This window comes from Phycodurus eques, unplaced genomic scaffold, assembly GCF_024500275.1.
Source record: "Phycodurus eques isolate BA_2022a unplaced genomic scaffold, UOR_Pequ_1.1 contig_179, whole genome shotgun sequence".
NCBI lineage: Eukaryota > Metazoa > Chordata > Actinopteri > Syngnathiformes > Syngnathidae > Phycodurus > Phycodurus eques.
Window position 1 is genome coordinate 16756 of NW_026904176.1, and position 13487 is coordinate 30242.

At 43.6% G+C, this 13487-nt stretch overlaps 5 non-coding genes and 1 pseudogene across 5 annotated transcripts; 1 reads left to right on the plus strand and 5 right to left on the minus strand.

Annotated features, from left to right (window-relative positions):
• Nucleotides 1-4432: 4432 nt before the first annotated feature.
• On the minus strand, nt 4433-4505 carry trnat-agu (transfer RNA threonine (anticodon AGU)). The gene has a single exon. It is a non-coding gene; the product is annotated as a tRNA-Thr (tRNA).
• Nucleotides 4506-5348: 843 nt separating this feature from the next.
• Nucleotides 5349-5461, minus strand: LOC133398448 (U5 spliceosomal RNA). The gene has a single exon (XR_009767821.1). It is a non-coding gene; the product is annotated as a U5 spliceosomal RNA (small nuclear RNA).
• A 315-nt stretch (nt 5462-5776) lies between these two features.
• LOC133398452 (U2 spliceosomal RNA) lies at nt 5777-5968 on the minus strand. Its single transcript, XR_009767824.1, has one exon. It is a non-coding gene; the product is annotated as a U2 spliceosomal RNA (small nuclear RNA).
• A 1501-nt stretch (nt 5969-7469) lies between these two features.
• Nucleotides 7470-7648, plus strand: LOC133398444 (U2 spliceosomal RNA; annotated as a pseudogene).
• Nucleotides 7649-10941: 3293 nt separating this feature from the next.
• Nucleotides 10942-11055, minus strand: LOC133398447 (U5 spliceosomal RNA). Its single transcript, XR_009767820.1, has one exon. It is a non-coding gene; the product is annotated as a U5 spliceosomal RNA (small nuclear RNA).
• Nucleotides 11056-11366: 311 nt separating this feature from the next.
• Nucleotides 11367-11557, minus strand: LOC133398453 (U2 spliceosomal RNA). The gene has a single exon (XR_009767825.1). It is a non-coding gene; the product is annotated as a U2 spliceosomal RNA (small nuclear RNA).
• Nucleotides 11558-13487: the final 1930 nt, after the last annotated feature.

A 13487-nucleotide genomic window follows, 5' to 3' on the forward strand; every position in this document is an offset into this window, starting at 1 on the left:
CGTCACTACACTTGTACACACTCGCATCGACGCGTACTCCTTCCTCCTTCGCAGTCCCGTCTCACTCACACATCGACGCCCACGCCCACACACACTGAGCTTGCTGTCACAATCACGTGAGACAATACCCGTAACAGAAGTATTTCGCCGTAAATTTTGACTTTAATGGTGAAATCTGACTTACGGGGAAATTCGTGTGACGTCGCCAGCGTAGGAACGGAACTCGTTCGTAAATCGAGGACTTCCTGTACATATGATGACATCGACAACACGGAAGTCAGTTCAGCTTGTCACAGCATCAAGCCAGCGATCTTCAACTGTTAAAAATACTATTCTGAATGCAACTGACATGTACCCATTATGTGACAGGAAAAGACATAACAATAATATTGAACTAAAGATGCATATAATAAACAAAGAGCAACATTAGGATGGTTCAGGGTTACCAACTGAATTAAATATGATCACCCACCTCTCCCAAAGTAAGATTATACAAAAGGGCAGAGGCGGGGCAGCAGAAAACAGTTATAGTGGGGACCACAGAAGGCCTCCTTGAGCCGTCACCTTATCGTGGTGGAGGGATTTGTGTGTCCCAATTATCCTTGGAGCTAAGTTGTCTGGGGCTTTATGCCCCTGGCAGGGTCACCCATGGAAAACAGGTCCTATGTGAGGGGGCAGACAAAGCACGGCTCCAAGGCAAGGCCCCGGGGGTGGATGAGATTCGCCCGGAGTTCCTCAAGGCTCTGGATGTTGTCAGGCTGTCCTGGTTGACACACCTCTGCAACATCGCGTGGACATCGGGGACAGTGCCTCTAGATTGGCAGACTGGGGTGGTGGTCCCCCTTTTTAAGAAGGGGGACCGGAGGGTGTGTTCCAACGACAGGGGGATCACACTATCAGCCTCCCTGGTAAGGTCTATTTAGACAACTGCTGGAGAGGAGGGTCCGTCGGGAAGTTGAATCTCAGATTCAGGAGGAGCAGTGTGGTTTTCATCCTGGCTGTGGAACAGTGGACCAGCTCTACACCCTTGGCAGGGTCCTCGAGGGTGCATGGGAGTTCGCCCAACCAATCTACATGTGTTTTGTGGACTTGGAGAAGGCATTTGACCGTGTCACTCGGGGGATCCTGTGGGGGGTGCTTCGGGAGTATGGGGTACCGAACCCCCTGATATGGGCTGTTCGGTCCCTGTACGACCGGAGTCAGAGTTTGGTCCGCATATCCGGCAGTAAGTCGGACTCGTTTCCGGTGAGGGTTGGACTCCGCCAAGGTTGCCCTTTGTCACCGATTCTGTTCATAACTTTTATGGACAGAATTTCTAGGCGCAGCCGAGGCGTAGAGGGGATCCGGTTTGGTGGCCTCAGTATTGCATCTCTGCTTTTTGCAGATGATGAGGTTCTGTTGGCTTCATCAAGCCGTGACCTCCAACTCTCACTGGAGCAGTTCGCAGCCGAGTGTGAAGCGGCTGGGATGAGAATCAGCACCTCCAAATCTGTGACCATGGTCCTCAGTCGGAAAAGGGTGGCGTGCCCTCTCCAGGTCGGGGTTGAGATCCTGCCCCAAGTGGAGGAGTTCAAGTATCTTGGGGTCTTGTTCACGAGTGAGGGAAGAATGGAACGGGAGATTGACAGGCGGATCAGTGCAGCGTCTGCAGTGATGCGGACTTTGTATCTATCCGTTGTGGTAAAAAGGAGCTAAGCCGAAAGGCGAAGCTCTCGATTTACCGGTCGATCTACGTTCCTACTCTCACCTATGGTCACGAGCTGTGGGTCGTGATCGAAAGAACAAGATCCCGGATACAAGCGGCCGAAATGAGTTTCCTCCGCAGGGTGTCCGGGCTCTCCCTTAGAGATAGGGTGAGAAGCTCTGTCATCCTGGAGGATCTCAGAGTCGAGCCGCTGCTCCTTCACATCGAGAGGAGCCAGATGAGGTGGCTGGGGCATCTGATTCGGATGCCTCCCAGACGCCTCCCCGGTGAGGTGTTCAGGGCACGTCCCACTGGGAGGAGACCCCGGGGACGACCCAGGACACGCTGGAGAGACTACGTCCTTCAGCTAGCCTGGGAATGCCTCGGGATCCCCCCGGAAGAGCTGGATGAAGTGGCTGGGGAGAGGGAAGTCTGGGCATCCCTGCTAAAGCTACTGCCCCTGTGACCCGACCTCGGATAAGCGGTAGAAAATGGATGGATGGATGGATGGACCACAGAAGAAGAAATTACAGAGGAGGAGCACCGAGCTCTAGACACACAGTTTACACTGGATTGGGAGGCATTTTCTTGTCAGGCAGTTACAGATTTTGTGTAATTCTATATAAACTTCATTAAACACACAGATTGACCCGCTTACACATGTAAAGTTCTTAAAATATTAGATCCCAGTGAAGACAGTGGTTAGTGAACCCGCGAAGTTAATTAATTTAGCATTCTGGTGCCAAACCAGGTGTCTTTTATCTCCACTTTGATGCTCCTGGTGGTGGTAATTCACTTAGCGTCGGCGTTCAAAACCAGTTGTTTGTCTCATTTTGATATTCCTGGCTTGTAATTCACTTAGCGTCTGTGTGCGAAGTTGAATCTCGGCACTCCGTGGTTGTCTACCTCGGCGGGGAGAGCGGCGGTAGCCCGAGACTGGGGTGCTGGGTGTCATCTTTTAATGGCGTGTCTGCTACATATCCCCCCTTCGTCGGCTTGATCCGGCTCGATGGGGGATCTTGGCGACGTCTCGTTGGACGATGGCACAAGTTTGCAGGAACACACACAACAATGCAGTTACCAAGGTACAACATTAGTGCATATCCACCACCCCGCTCCCCTTTTTGGCTATAACAGTTGTTCATGGCAACTTCTTACTTAAGGTCAGCCTATGTGTATGTATATATATAGGTGTCGGTGTCAGGACTGACGTTTGTGGATCGATGTGTGTAGGTGTGTCTATTGGGATGGCAGTGAGACCAGTAATTCGGGCCAGGGGCAAAGCTAAAACAAAGGATAAACATTAACTTAGAGCAGTTCGAATGACGAATATTGCAATAGTCCGGTGCAATGACCATTGTGCAAAGGGCGCTGAGACTTCAAGGAGTGTATGCGGTTTAAAGTGACGAGTAGTGCGATCATCTGGGACAATGTTGGTTGTGCAAATGTTACATGCTTTCGACTAAGCTCAGGGGTACCAAGTATGGAGGGATTCTATCCATTGCAAAGTTGTCTATGGATGAAGAGATTTCACGTAGCATGTCATTCATCAATTTGGTAACAATCTGTGTGTGAGCATAATCCGTTTGGATCACCGACAGCAGCTGTCTAGTTTGGTTCAGGATGACACTGTAGTGTTGAGGACAAGGATAGTGCCCTCGAGTGTCTCGCCTCACGATTGGAGGTTAGCGGTTTGTCTCTCCATACTGCGTCGAATGTTAGGAATTTCGGTTCGGAGCGGCCCAATTTGTTTCTTAACCGTGTTTAAGCTGATGCCGTTAACCGTGGAGGTTACTATGCTAAACAATGAGTAGGCCCCCTACAAAACGCTTTGAACGTCTGGGGATTCCGCTGAGGTCGGCCTGGGTGACGGCCATTTTTCTAGTTGCTGGAGCAGGTGTGTGGTGTCGAAGGCGGCATGGTGGATAGCGTTGCGGGACCACGTGGCTCATGGGGAGAACATACAAACTCACACAGGCGAGACCAGATTTGAACTCGTCCTCAGAACTGTGAGGCAGACGTGCTAACCATGCCACGGTGACAGCTAAATAAGCTCCTTAACGAATACGCTAAGTCTATCCAGCACAAGAAAGCCTTGTAGCTCAGTGGTTAGAGCACTGGTTGAGTAAACCATTGCTTGTGAGGTCCATTCTCACTGAGGCCTGAAGTCAATTTTCACAGTTGCAATTCATGATGCTATCCACAATTGGAATGTGGCTGTCTGCATGGTCATTTTGAGTGTGTCAAAAATCATCAGGTACGCTTTCATCCCTTGCGAATAAGCTGATGCCAGACCTTTCCAACCGTTTGTCTACTTAAATCTCAGAGTACTTGAAGTTTCATTTTGCAAAATTAGGTGTAAGAATTAGGTGTAAGTACATTAGCTGAAACACTAACAGACCCCACACTTCAGTTGTACAGCCGGGTCCACAACCCCCTGTCCTGCAGGCTTCCACTCCTGTCCTGTCCAATCCCGTCCTGTCTTGTTGTATCCTTACCTCGCAGGGTGTAGCACAACTGCCCGATACAAGACTCGATTCTGCGTAATTGTACTATATTACTTTCCTCATCTTGTTAACAGCAAGTGTTTCATCTTTTGTTGTCTTCTTTTCCTATATTATTTCACTACCTTTTCACTCTGTCTCCTTTTTTTGTTTCTGAAATTGCCCTTTAAAAACTTCGACTACTCAGGAAGCTGGTTTCTTACCTTGTCTAGCGTCATGGATAACAACTAGGAAACGACACTTCAGGCCTCAGTGAGAATTGAACTTACGACCCCTGGTTTACTAGACCAGTGCTCTAGCCACTGAGCTATGAGGCCTTTCTTTTCTGTTGAGAGTTACGATTTTGGTTAACTAGTTAACAGCAACAAAGTGGGCAAAAGTGCATTGTTAGCTTGTTAAGAAACAAAGTATCAAGGAATTTAATTGTCTTACCAACACACATTTACACATTTTTGGATTCATACGCGACCAAGAGGCGGAGTTAAATGCGGATCCGATCGATGACGTCATTGATCGGATCGGCGACTTATGACATGAAAGCCGGCCAGCATAAAATGCTAATTATCGGCCGATAACGATAACACCGATCAGATCGGCATAAAATCTACTTTTAAACAAAATAATTTATTCTTTTCAATTTATATGAAAGTGGGTCGCGACTTTGCAACATTAGCCACATGCAAGCTGGATGGACTACTGAACTGAATGTCCTGTTCGCCACAAGTGACTCAGGTGGAATTTCATTGCGAACGAGTACGATGAGTGATTCGTACGAGTGCAAGGAACGACATATTATGCAGTGAACGTACTCGTGAGTGATTGTAACCGTTCTTCCTTACGGGACAGCTTTCACGAGCATCCGTTTCTCCAAGCTAACGGCTCATGTTGGGTCAGTCAAGCACATGAAAACAAGCACACATATTTAAAATAAATGTAAATTCATAATAAATGTACGCATGCATACAGCCATATTCCCCCGTGCCTCTAATGCAATTATTAAAGCCTTTTAATTAATAACAACACAACTGCAATTAAGCTTACACAGCGCTTCCAAAACCACTCAGACACTTTACAGTAATCAGATGAATGTATTTAATACAAAATCATGAGTGAAACAGGTTGATCTATTCAGACAAAGTTAACTTTTCACAACAACAGAAAGCTCCGCTTTCACAGAGCATCAAAAAATTGAGATAGACTCTTGTTGCTCCTCTCCACGGAAATCTTTAGTAAAAAGGCGAAAGATTTATACCACCTGAAAAGAAACAAGAATGAACTGCTTTGGTCACAGCGAAGCGGACTATGTCATTAGTGTCATTGCCATTTTAACAGCCGTTCTTAAATTCAAACAATTGGACTTTTGTTTTTAACACGGATACAAAAAAATCCACCTACATTTGACATACTCCAATATTCTCATCCTGTCACGCAAAAAGACAATGTAAACATGTATAGATGCTCTGTGTTGCCGTTCTTTATCAAGATTGTCAACTGTTTTAACGCACTGCATTGTGGGAATGTGACACATTTCATATCCTCTGATTGATTGGTGTGTTCGGCTGAGTTTATGATTATTTGGACAATCTTGTGGGAGTGCACCGTTCCTGGAGGTACTGCGATACCAGGTCAATGCGTGGAGTGGACTGGAGCAAGCCCATAATCCATCTCCCAGTTCCAAAAATCAATTTAATATATGGTCCCCGAATAGGGGACGTATCAGATATTAAACTGATAAGAACAGATACTACACTTGATCTTAGCCAAAAGGCCGAGAAGCGATGCCAGCATAATGCCAGAAAAGACAACCTCATTCTCCAGCCTACAAGCCAAAGTTATAGTGGCACATATCGACATGATAATCACAGATGAGTCACATATGGACACGCCAAACAACAATTATGAAACGAATGTCAACTGTGTCGTTTTTCAACGTTTATATTGAAAGAATGTTGTCAGATGCTCGTGTTCCTTGGTCACGTGGTCCACGTCGTTCCAATAGAATGGGGACATTAACGCATATCCTTTAGCCGTGTATTAAGACCGAAGAAAATAATGAGTTATTTGGAATAAAAATCGGTTGTTGGTATAATGTTGTGGCCACGAGCTGAATAGCTGTTTGCTCAACATTTTGAAATGAACACACATTTTGAAATCAATGGCTCTGCCTCGCTCCAATACTTCCAGTTTCCTGCTTTGGGAACTGACAGTAGGACTCTAGCGCCATCGTCGCAGAGGAGGCGAATTACACCCCTCCCACTAATTTAGTTAAACAATGTTGCTGTTCCTCATGTTGTCAGCCTTAATAATCGAATAAAAACATGCCAGAAATGTCAAAATCCTTGAATATTTTCCATTAAACATTTCAACGTATACCCCAAAACAGTAAGCATGCCCTGCCCAAGAATTAATCCAAAAAACGACAGAGTGAACGCAAAACCAACCACTTGTGAAGTACTTAACTATAATCAGCCATTATTATTTGACAACACACAACAACAGAAAAAGAAAATCCATATTCATAAACATATTTAGTTTGGTTGTCATATATAGTATGTAGTATAGTATAATAGTCTTAAGGAAATGTATGCTCACGAGTAGGCCACGTGTTTCGCAATTAGCTTGACCTATTGATATGAAGTGACATATCCAATTTTGCTACCTTAAAATCTTATGACTGGTCACTCGAAGGAGATTGACAACTTAGAGGAGTCTGTATTCACATTTTGTTTCAGTTGTTGATGAATTTTGTCATCTAATTTGTTCAATTTACCTAACTTGACCGCCCGTATTCCAAATTGATGCTCAAGTCACCTGGGAGATCTCAGCGTTCTTACGTAAAGGCTAAATAAGTGTTGCTATTGGACAATGACTTCATTATAAAATGCTAAAAATATGTATTTTTTTGTGATTATTCATTGTTAATGAATTCATATTAAAATGTGCAAGTGGACATAATGTCAGAGAGCACTGAAGACTTTACCAATTATTCAGAAATCAGTTACAAATTGCCCTGCGATTGGCTGGCAACCAGTTCAGGGTGTACCCCGCCTCCTGCCCGATGTTAGCTGGAATCGGCTCCAGCACGCCCACGACCCTAGTGAGGAGAAGCGGCTCAGAAAATGGATGGATGGATAATTATTACAGTGTAGAATTTTCAACAACTTTTCTATGGCTTCTGTAATTTATTTTGCCCTCATTTCAATGTTTAATTATTGTGAAAGATAAAACTGTGCTCCCTACTTAAAGAGCTGATGTAATATTCTGTTGGCAGTAACAATAAAATTGCTCAAAAGGGAAAAGAAAGTGATCTGTTCTTATCAGTTTAATATCTGATACGTCCCCTATCTGGGGACCATATATTAAATTGATTTTTGGAACTGGGAGATGGAATAGGGGCTTGCTCCGTCCACTCCACGCATCGACCTGGTATTGCAGTACCTCCAGGAACGGTGCACCCCCACAACTTGGTCAAAGTAATGAAACGCTTAACCGTGCACACCCAACAATCATATGACATGAAGTGTGCAGAATGTAGTGTAAAACCAATGAATCTCATTTCGGGGGTTGGTCGCTCTCGGGATTCAATGGGTCGCAGACAACTATCAAAAACTTACGTGCATTGTTATTCAGATTTTCGGTACAGTACGCAGGCGTATTAAGTTCCCACATGGAGCATCGTTGAAAAGTGACAAGAAATGTTGCTTCCTTGTTCTCTCGGTAAACAAATACAGAGCAGCCCAATCTGGCTGGTGGACGTCTTGGCAGGCAATATGACTTTGGCGGTCCAGCAAACTAATCTGAAAGGGCATTTACAAATATAATATACTGTACATGTACAAGTAGGTCGCGACTTTGCAACATTAGGAACATGCGGGTGACAGCAGTTGAGAACCACTGGAGAAGGCTTTTCTTCACCTGCGTAAAAAAAAACATCCAATTGTATCTGTGTCGGCAGCACGGTGGACGACGGGTTAGAGCATCTGCCTCACAGTTCTGAGGACTGGGGTTCAATCCCCGGCCCCGCCTGTGTGGAGTTTGCATGGTCTCCCCGTGCCTGTGTGGGTTTTCTCCGGGCACTGCGGTTCCCTCCCACATCCCAAAAACATGCATGCTCGGTTAATTGACGACTCTAAATTGCCCGTAGGTGTGAATATGAGTGTGAATGGTTGTTTGTTTGTCTGTCCCTGCGATTGGCTGGCAACCGGTTCAGGGTGTACCCCGCCTCCTGCCCGATGTTAGCTGGAATAGGCTCCAGCACGCCCGCAACCCTAGTGAGGAGAAGCGGCTCAGAAAATGGATGGATGGATGAGACGAATGCGTTATTTCGTCAAGCACTACTTCCAATTATGTTTATATTCGATTTTCTTGAATGAGTCAAATCATTGGTCTCTCTTAAACCCAAATGGGTGGTTTATTTGTTTCTGGGTGTGAATGACCTCACTTTCAACTTATTTGATCGTCTCTCGATGCCGCTGTGCATTATGTAACCTTTTCCTGTCTCAATTTCATCTTTTATTGTCATGAACATGCATGCATGCGCACAAAATGTGTTCTCTGCATTTAGCCCATCACAGTGAACACATACACATGTTAGTGGAACACACTAGAGGAGGGGGCAGCTGAAGCGCCCGGGGAGCATTTCGGGGTAGCAGTGTCTTGCTCAAGGACACCACAGCCGTGAGACCGGGGTATGTTGGCGGATGGTCCAGTCGGGCTTTGGAACCTAGCTCCCCCACGGTGGCAGCCGATGATCTTAACCATTGGTTCACGGCTGCCGGCTTTACAACATTAGGAACATGCGGGTGACAGTTGACAACCACTGTTAAGACCACTCGCCTGCTTGAGTATTAGCCAAGGTTGTCATGCACAATAGGTCACAGTAGGTGGCAGTAGCGTTTTGAGACGCACATCAAACCCGAAAGTGTTATCAGTGTGTGACATTCGACGAGACGAATGCATTATTTTCTTCAAGTCCTCTAATTATGTTTAATTTTTTTCGATTTTCTTTAATGAGTTAAATCATGGCAGCACGGTAGTGTGAATGTGAGTGCGAATGGTTGTTTGTTTGATTGTGCCCTGCGATTGGCTGGCAACCAGTTCAGGCTGTACCCCGAATGGGTGGTTTATATGTTTCTGGGTGTGAATGACCCCACTTTCAAGTTATTTTATTGTGTCTCGATGCCGCTGTTCATTATGGGTATCCATTTACTGTCTCAATTTAAACTAACATTCTCAAATAAGAAGCATATTTCTTCATGTATTAGCACACAGTGGTGTTTCATCTAGTGTATGTTCCGGCTTGCCCCTTATGTGTATGGTTGTTCACATGCTCATGACGACACCGTCGCTTGACATAGCGTGCGCGTGAATGACTTACGTGCTCGCGCCGAGTCTAACTCATACTTACCTGGCAGGGGAGACACCATGATCAAGAAGGTGGTTCACAGAGCATCCGCCAACATCCCCCGGAATCACGGCTGTGGTGTCCTTGAGCAAGACAGTGATACCCCAAACTGCTCCCCGGGCGTTTCAGCTGCCCCCCTGCTCCAGTGTGTTCCACTAACAAGTTTGTGTGTTCACTGTGATGGGTAAAATGCAGAGAACAAATTTTGTGCATGTTCATGACAATAAAGGTGATTCTTCTTTTTCTTTGCTTAATTTCCTCACTATTTGTAACTATTTTTTTCTGAATGTCTTCAGTGCTCTCTCTTTGACATTATGTGCACTTGCACATTTTAATATGAATGAATTAACAATGAAGACTCACAAAAAATATTTTTAAAAAATAATAATTTAATAAGGAAGTCGTTTACACTCATTTAGCCCTGACATAAGAACACTGAGATGTCCCAGGTGACCTGAACATCACTTTGGAAAACGAGTGGTCAAGTTAGGTTCGCTTAACAAATTAGATGATAAAATTGCATTTTCGCCATCAATGACTGAAAGAAAATTTTAATACGGAAGACAGACTCCTGTAAATTGTCAACCTCCGAGTGACTAGTCAGAAGATTTTAAGGACGCTAAATTGGATATGATTTCACTTCACATCAACAGGTAAAGCTAATTGTGAAACAGGGGGCCGACTCGTGACCATACATTTCCTTAAGATTATTATACTTAAGTATTATAACCGAACTACATTTGTTTACAAATATGTATGTTTTTCTTTTTTTGTATGTTTTCAGTAATAATGGTTGAAAATAGTTAAATATTTCACGAGTGGTTGGTTTTGCTTTCACTCTGTCGTTTTTTGCATTAATTCTTGGGCAGAGCATGCTTACTGTTTTTGGATATAAGTTGAAATGTTTAATGGCAAATATTCATGTCTTTTGACGTTTCTGGCATGTCTTTAATCGATTATTAACACTTATCACATGACAAATTTGAACGTTGTGTTACCAAATTAGTGGAAGGGGTGGAATTCACCACCTCTGCGACGATGGCGCAAGAGTCCGACTGTCAGTTAGCAAAGAAAGAAACAGGAAGTTGTTGAGCGAGGCAGAGTCATTGATGTTTTTTCGTCAAAATGTTGAGCAAACAGCTATTCAGCTTGTGGCCACATCATTATATAACAGCAACCGACTTTTATTCCAAATAACTCATGATTTCTTGAGTTGTTTAAGAAGCTTACACAGCGCTTCCGAAACCACTCAGACACTTTACAGTTATCAGATGAATGTTTTTAATACAAAATCATGAGTGAAACAGGTTGATCTATTCAGACAAAGTTAACTTTTCACAACATGAGAAAGCTCCACTTTCACAGAGCATCAAAAAATTGAGATAGACTCTTTTTATTCCTCCCCACAGAAATCTTTAGTAAAAGGCGAAAGATTTATACGATCTGAAAAGAAACAAGAGTGAACTGCTTTGGTCACAGCGAAGCGGACTATGTCATTAGTGTCATTGCCATTTTAACAGACGGTCTTAAATTCAAACAACTGGACTTTTTTTTTTAACACGAATTAAAAAAATCCACCTACATTTGACATACTCCAATATTCTCATCCTGTCACGCAAAAAGACAATGTAAACGTGTATAGATGCTCTGTGTTGCCGTTCTTTATCAAGATTGTCAACTGTTTTAACGCACTGCATTGTGGGAACGTGACACATTTCATATCATCTGATTGATTGGTGTGTTCGGCTGAGTTTATGATTATTTGGACAATCTTGTGGGGTGCACCGTTCCTGGAGGTACTGCAATACCAAGTCGATGCGTGGAGTGGACAGAGCAAGCCCCTATTCCATCTCCCAGTTCCAAAAATCTATTTAATATATGGTCCCCAAATAGGGGACGTATCAGATATTAAACTGATAAGAACCGATACTACACTTGATCTTAGCCAAAAGGCCGAGAAGCGATGCCAGCATAATGCCAGAAAAGACGACCTCATTCTCCAGCCTACAAGCCAAAGTTATAGTGGCACATATCAACATGATAATCACAGATGAGTCACATATGGACACGCCAAACAACAATTATGAAATTAATGTCAACTGTGTCGTTTTTCAACGTTTATATTGAAAGAATGTTGTCAGATGCTCGTGTTCCTTGGTCACGTGGTCCACGTCGTTCCAATAGAATGCGGACATTAACGCATATCCTTTTGCCGTGTATTAAGACCGAAGAAAATAATGAGTAATTTGGAATAAAAATCGGTTGTTGGTATAATGTTGTGGCCACGAGCTGAATAGCTGTTTGCTCAACATTTTGAAATGAACACTCATTTTGAAATCAATGGCTCTGCCTCGCTCCAATACTTCCAGTTTCCTGCTTTGGGAACTGACAGTAGGACTCTAGCGCCATCGTCGCAGAGGAGGCGAATTACGCCCCTCCCACTAATTTAGTTCAACAATGTTGCTGTTCCTCATGTTGTTAGCCTTAATAATTGAATAAAAACATACCAGAAACGTCAAAATCCTTGAATATTTTCCATTCAACATTTCAACGTATACCCCAAAACAGTAAGCATGCCCTGCCCAAGAATTAATCCAAAAAACGACAGAATGAATGCAAAACCAACCACTTGTGAAGTACTTAACTATAATCAGCCATTATTACTTAATTCAGCCGAAGTAACCACCGAACTGCCCTTGAGTATTGCACACTCAGAGAAAAGATCTTTTTATAGCTACATTACTCTGATTCCAAGGTTTAAAGAATCATGTCATAGTACGAAGATGGTGTGACTTATAAAATTAGGTTTCAATTGACGAGGAACTGTCAGTTTGGGAATATAAAGCAAAGAGAAGGAAAACACTAGACGGCACCCTGTGGTTCGATCCCGAGTAAGGGATGGAGAAGAGGCGAATTCTGTGAGAGAATTGTTTCTTGAGGAAGTCACCACTGAGCTAGACCAGCGCAAGAAGACTACCGAAAGATTGAAACATAACTTTAGTTGTACGTCATGAACGAGCAAATCCAAACAAATACGCATTGGACGGGGGTGAAAATAGTTGGTTTAAATGCACTGGACGGGGCCAGTTGTTGGATCCCGAAGAAGGAATTGAGAAGAGCCGAAGTCTGCAGTCGAATTACTTCTTGAGGAAGTAACCGCTGAGCTGAGTTACATTTTCTTTTTTAAATTAGGAAATATATTGTATTTCAGTGTCGCTCCTGGCGAGTGCACATGCATCTGCAACGCAGCACAGCACACCGGAAAAACTGTTCTCCTCTTGACCAAACAAGTAACACTAGAGGATGCCACGTTCCTGATGAAACAGTGAATTAAACAGCTGCAGCTCGGGTTCTGACCAGAACAAAGAGGTCAGAGCATATTACTCCAATTCTAAAGTCTTTACACTGGCACCCACTCAGCTTTAAAATAGATTTTAAAGTTCTGTTACTGGTCTATAAATTACTAAATGGTTGAAGTCCTGAATACACAAAAGAAATGCTAATCGGATATAAAACCAGTTGGGCTCTGAGATCTCCAGACTCAGGTCAAATAATGGAGCACAGAGTCCAAAGTAAACATGGTGAAGCAGAATTTAGCTATTAGGCTGCACACAAATGGAATAAGTTGCCAACAGAAGTGAAGTCAGCCCCAAGTGTGCATGTTTTTAAGTCCACTCTTAAACTCTTCTTTTTTCCCCATGCCTTTTAGAGCATTTCCACTTTTAAATATTTCTTGCACTGTAAGCTGTTTTAATGGTACTTTAATTTTTTTCTCTTTGTTTTAAATGTTTATGAGCTGTTTTTCTTTGTTTTTAAATGCTTTTACTCATGAAAAGCACATTGAGTTGCCTTGTGTATGAAATGTGCTAGATAAATAAATTTCCTTTGCTTTAAA